Source organism: Eptesicus fuscus, chromosome 5 (assembly GCF_027574615.1).
Source record: "Eptesicus fuscus isolate TK198812 chromosome 5, DD_ASM_mEF_20220401, whole genome shotgun sequence".
Classification (NCBI taxonomy): Eukaryota; Metazoa; Chordata; class Mammalia; order Chiroptera; family Vespertilionidae; genus Eptesicus; species Eptesicus fuscus.
Genome location: NC_072477.1, coordinates 107,380,664 through 107,387,004, shown reverse-complemented (window position 1 = coordinate 107,387,004; position 6,341 = coordinate 107,380,664).

Here is a 6,341-nt window from a genome sequence, read left to right as displayed (position 1 = left end):
GAGGCTCCCCTCCCCGGGGCCTGGCTTAGAGCCTCTCACTCAGGTTGTCTGCTCTCCTCAGAGGGTCCCCTAGCCCACCCACCCACCTAAAGTCAGCCTCCAGCCCCTCCCTGCCCCTGGCAGCTCCTGAGCCTCAGGCAACCCTGAGGCCTGGTATCTGCTGGTGGTTTTCCTTGAAGGTCTCCAGGATGTGCCAGGATAGTTAAGGGTAAGGAGGCATGGTGGCCTAGTTTGAGCCGTCCCTCAACTTGGAACCCCAGTTAGAATGGAGGACAACTTCTTCCCAGGAGGGGCCTGGGTCATGTCCAGTCCCTAATCCTGCAGCTCCATCTCCTGCTCCCTAGCTTCCTCCCCCCTGCAGAAGCTCCTGGGATATCCTGTGGCACCGACAGGGCTGGGTAGACACAAACATAAGGTCAGATCCTGGATTGCTTCCTGAGCGCTTCCCAGAGGAAGGGAGGTGCTTCCCATCGGATGCAGCTGGGCTATCCTGTCAGGGAAATGAGGTGAATCAGTGTGTGACACACTGAGACTCACCCCTGAATGCTGGAGCGCCATGAACCCCGACCTCGCCTGCGCTGAGCCCTGGGACCCAGCACCTGCTGAGGAGGGTACCTGGACCAGTTCCCCGGAGTCTCAGCTCACAGAACAAAGGCCTGTGCTGGGTCCTCACCTGGACCTCAGCTAGGAGCTCTGCAGTCGGGAGGTTTCCTCAGAAAGGGGGCTGGAGGTCCTCAAGGGCAGTGAGGCAGGGGGATGGCATGGAGACCGGGACACCGCAGGTGTAAAGGTGTGGAGGAAAGGAGGGCTCAGTGGTTCCCACTCAGATCAGAGTGCCCTGGCCCATGTCCCACCTCATCCAGGTAGGCTGGCCCGCAGGGGAAGAATTTGGGCACATGGTCCGCCACAGGTTTGGCCTGAATGCCCCTTCCCCTCACTGTGTTAACTGTCCTGGGCACTGCCCCGCATCCCGAAGTCTTTTCACTAACTGACAGGTTGGGCTACTGGTCCCTGTCAGGCCAGCTGGGGAGGGGGCAGCTTGCCAGGAGGGAGATGAGGGATATCCGATGAAAAAGGGGAAGAGACCATCCAGGGTGGCCCTGCTGCCCAGAGGGTGACAGGTGCTCTCCCTCCTTTACCTGGCAGGATGGGGTTGGCACCTCCTCACCAGGTCCCAGACCTGGTCCCCACCAACAGGGAGCCCCCACCCCATGGGAGCTGTGTTGGCCACAGGACAGTGGCTACACTGGAAGGATGTACAAAATAGACTCTCCCCAGGTGTTCAGTCCAGTGTGTTCCTGATCACATAGTGGTACAGGCCCTTCATAGCTGAAGTTTGGGGCACGCTTCAGCCTTCCTGGGGAAACCCTGTCAAACCCGCCCCCCCCCCCTCGCCCCCCGCCCGGGGCCCGGGCCTTTCTCTTCCAATGGAAGAGGTCTCTGAATTTCCTCTCGACCCTGACAGCAGAGTCTGCTCCCTACCCCTGCCTCCCCTTGCCCTCTCCACCCCACACTCCCTCAGGTGGTGACAAGGGAGCCCAGAAGGAGCCACCAGCACCAGTGGGAGAGGGTGTGGGCACCGGCAGCCGGTGGCAGACAGCCCCGTGCGGGAGGCACCCAGCAGCAGGACCGCTGCGGAGCCCTGACCTGAGACTGTCACACGTCAGGGAAGAACAGCCAGCTCCCAGGGAGGGCTGGGAGCCTGGGGTTAGAGAGCCGTGGCTTTCAGCTGAGTGAGCAAGAAACGTTGGCTGAAGTGGAGCTGGTGCCCCACTTTCCTGGCAGAAGCTCGGAAGAGCTGCCCCTGGCTGTAGGGCCCAGACTGGGCAGTCCACAGAGCCAGACCAGACAGGGCAGTAACAGGGTTCCAGAGAGGTGGGAGGCAGGTGGCGGCGGCTCCCCCTCCCCCTCCTCCATGATAAAAGGGAGTCATCCTGGTTAGGAAGAGGATGCTGGTGCTGGAGAGAAGCCCTGCTGTCCAGGGAAGGCAGGGGAAGCTCCCTAGATGGTGAGCTCAGCAAGGAATGTGGCCTGAGTCACCATGGTCCAGTGGGGCTCAAGGGCTGGGGTGTAAGCGGTGGGGGAGCAGGGGGGCGGCGGGGAGGCATTCACTCTGGAACCAGGTCCTGGCAGTACCCCCAGGGCATAGAACTTAGACCCAGGCAGGAAGTGTCCTTGTCCTGGATCCCCCACTGGAGAGGAGCCCACTCTGGCCCCCCTCTGGCTTCAGCCTCCCTCACAGGCAGAAGAGAGGGGGTACAAAAAGACTGAGCCAAGGAGACCTGCCTACCCAATGCAGGGCCCCAGAATTCCCTGCCCCACGGTCCAGAGCCCAGTCCCTCTGTCTGCCCGGGCCTTCCCCTGGGCCCGTGGCTGGTGTGCATACCCAGGCTACGGTGTAACCAAGGGCAGCTGCTGCCAGCTCTGTGAATGGACCATGGACAAATGGCCTGAGGTGGCCATGCGCTTCCCAAGGTTGGAACTGGAGGAGGGGCTGGAGATGGCTCTCTCTGTGCTGCCACATTGCAGCACCGAATCCAGGAGGCCAAGAGTTCTAAATGCAACCTGGCCTTCCAGGTTGTTGTGAAAGTAGATTTGTCAATGTAGGAGGCTAGAACATATTCTATTTTTTTAAATATGTTGTTATTGATTTCAGAGAGAGGAAGGGAGAGACATAGAGACATCAATGATGAGAGAAAATTATCTATATGTTGCCTCCTGGACACCCAGGATCGAGCCTGCACACCAGGCATATGCCCTGACTGGGAATTGAACCAGGTTCACAGGTTGATGCTGAACCACTGAGCCACCCCAGCCGGGCTAGAACATATTCTATTTAGCCTTGTACTTGCTTGATTTATAGCCCTAAATATCTACACATATGTTATGTGAGCCTCCATTTGTACTTCTGCCCTGAGCCCCACAAAGGCCTTGGGTGAGCCTCTCAGAGGCACCTGATGGCTCGGCCCGACGCCCACCTTCACAAGTGCTTCCTCATTCTGCTCTGCAGTTCGTGGCCTCCTTCGGTGAGGCCCTGGGAGGAATGTAAATGCCAGAACTCCCAGCTGAATCAGCAGCAGCTGGAGGCGGTCCTAAAGCTCCAGGCCCAGTTCTTTTCGGAGCTGGCTGCCTAGGCACAAGGGGCTGGGCACCTGAGGGAAGGAAAGTAGTACTTACTGCACACCAGGCTCCAACAGGCTCCGCAGCCCTCGGTAACCCTCTGGGGAGGTCCGATTTGTAGGTCCACAGCACTTGCCCAAGGTCACACAGGTGGCTTTGAAGCCCCGTCTCTGAGCCCAGAACCTGTGTTCTTTGCACTTGAGCAGTCAGAAAGAAGTGTGGGGCATTTGTGGGGAGCTGGGTAGAAGCAGAGAGCAGGATCTGTGGGTCACCACTGGGGAGGCAGGTCCAGCCACTATGCGTGGACCCCATGCTCTGGCCGCCAGCCCCCTCAGTAAATTGAGGGGTGTTTGTGGAGCCGGTCGTGGAACAAGTCCCCCCTTCTAGCCTCTCTCAGACCCAGAGTGCCTGTCACCAGAGATGGAGGAACTCTCCTCCATGAGAGCCACAGAAGCCCCAGGCATCCATGAAATGAGCACTCAAGATAGGAGGGAAGAATAGGAATTTACCCGGCCACATGGGGTGCCTGGCCGGCCATGTGCAGGGGACAGATAATGCCATGGCCAGGCCTCTCCATACTCAACTCACACCAGTGGCCTCCTAGACTCGCCACACAGTGCAGCCTTGGGTGTCACTGCACCTCCTATGCATGACCTCAGCTTCCCCACCTGGGGACAACAGTGTCCTCTCTGTGAGGCTTTGTGAGGGTAACACCAGGTGGGTACCAGCTCAGGCCTGGTACCTGCACACACACCACATGTTAGTGCATGCGTGGGGGGAGGGGCAAGTGTGGGGAGAGCTACCAACAAAGATTAATTCCTCTTTCTGGAGGTAACAAAGTCAGTTCCCGTTTTCAGAAAAGAGGAAATAGGTAGATTCCTGAGAAATGATAAGCCGGAGGGGAAGATCCACCCCCAGGCAAGTGTCTAGCTCTGATGATTCAATAGGTGAAGTCCAGGTAGGCCCAGAAAGGAACAGGTGACCAGACACAAGCTAGCAAACCCAGCACCTGTCTGCTAAAGTCAAGTTGGCCCCAGCCCCGCCTCCAGGCATCCATTCTCTCCTGGGACCTTTGGCCCAGGACCTGGAGAGGGTGCTGAGCGCCAGCAGGCATCGCTGGTCAGGTCACACTCGGCAAAGACTCTGCTCCTCAGCACCCACGCCTGCCGAGCAGCACCCACCGGCCCCTACTTGGTCAGCTGGTCTCCACAGTTAAGTCAGCCACTCTCCCAGATACCACATGGCTTCCCTGCCTCCTTGTCTTTACCCAGACTGCCTCTGGCCCTGCCCACTCTCCTCCCACCTCTGTGTCTGCACGGTTGTCCCATTCGAAAGCCCTTCTGTTTGGGGGTCCTCTGAGAGCAGCCAGGTTTAGGCCTGAAGGTAGGGCCAGATACCCTCACTTCAGTAAAGTATTTCAAAAGATTCTCCGGCTTAAATGGGTTTCCTTTATGGTCTTCTCACCACAGTGGAAACAAACATCAGGTTATCTGTAAGAGATGTTGACACTTCTGCCTTTGGGCCTTTGTCCCTCCTTTAGCTCTGACACATTCCCCTCCCACAGTCTCCTCTTCTCAGGCTCAGAACTCAGGAGCCAGAGTGGAGCAAGAGGAAGTCACCTCAGCCTTGTTCCAGAAAGGCCCCAGAGAACATGACATTCATCCTGTCTCACGTGTCCCAACCTCCTCGACCTTCTGTTGCTGCCTCTTAGCATCAAACCCTTTTTCATGTCCTCGCAGCCTTCAGGAACCTTCTCAGAGCCTCCCACCCCACCTCCAGCCTCTGCCCAGCAGGATAAGGAAAGCACTCCCTCATGGGGTTTGGAGTCGTTGCGAAGTTTAATGAGACAATGCACATAAAGCACAGTTCACATGTGGTTATTGCTTTACTGATGCCAGATCTTGGGCCAGGAAAAGCCGATCAGCACCTGCTGAACACTGTTGCTTGGGTCCTGGTAGTTTTCAGTTTCTTCTCTGAGCCAGGGGCCCCCCAAAGCTGGTCTCCATCTCACTACCCTGGCACCTTTCCTTCTTTCTAATCACTGAACTCCCCAGTCTGCTGAGCTTCCAACCTGGCCAGAGGGCATGAGCTGCTCTCTGCCCTTCACAAACTCACACTTGCATTTTTTTTTAAGTGAAAGGCATCTTACAAAAAGGAGAAAGTGTTTTATTTTATAATATATTTTTATTGATTTCAGAGAGGAAAGGAGAGTGAGAGAAACATCAATGATGAGAGAGAATCATTGATTGGCTGTTCAACTTCTACTGGGGATCGAGCCCACAACCAGGCATGTGCCCTTTGGCTGGAATCGAACCAGGGATGCTTCAGTCCACAGGCCGATACTTTATCCACTGAGCCAAACCAGCTAGGGCTCACACTTGCTTTTTAACTTGACAAAAATCCCAGGGTTTTGTGGATGTTCATACATAGAAAGCATCTATATTGTTTACTGCTGTGTAGTATTCCATCACGTGAACATACCACAGTCTAAACCAGTTCGGGCGTTTCCAATCTTGTGAATCATCTTGTGCATACAGGGGTACAAGCAGGGTTACAGTTGTGAGTGACATTCTTCTGAGTTAGCAAAGCTATTGTATTAATCATAACGCATGTGCCTTTTCTATACAAACAACTGTACACGTTCCTTCGCCCACTCCGTATGCATGCAGGCGCTGCTGTGGGACAGACTCCAGAAGTGGGATAGCAAGGTGTGAGGTGCCTCCCTCCCACAGCCTTACCGACCTGGTGCGTATCCCAGCAGGGTCCGGATCTGGACCCAGGGCTGGGTAACTCCAAACTCATTCCCTCCCCTCTGTACCGACCTACCTCCCTCAGAAGTAGGGCCCGAGCCATGGAGAGACGGAGGGCAGCCGGGTGGAGGCAGCCCAGGCCATCCCACTGCTCATGTGGGACACCAGCCCCTGGCCCTCACAGAGACAGAGCTGAGGCGGCTGCCATCAGCCACAGGGTGGAGCTGTCCATGCCAGCTTCATGCGGGAGGCCTTCCAGCTCTTCACTCCACTGCTGGCCTCAGGGAAGGTTCCTGCTCCTTGCCTGAGCCCTCGGAGTCCTTTCTGAGCTGCCCTGCCCTCCTATCCCCCTATATCCACTCCTCTCCAGTCATATGGAAACACTTCCTACCTCTGTGTCTCTGATCATGCAGTTTCCCTCAGCTCTTTCTTTGCCCAGCTAAGTCCTGCTTTTACACAAAGACAGAATGC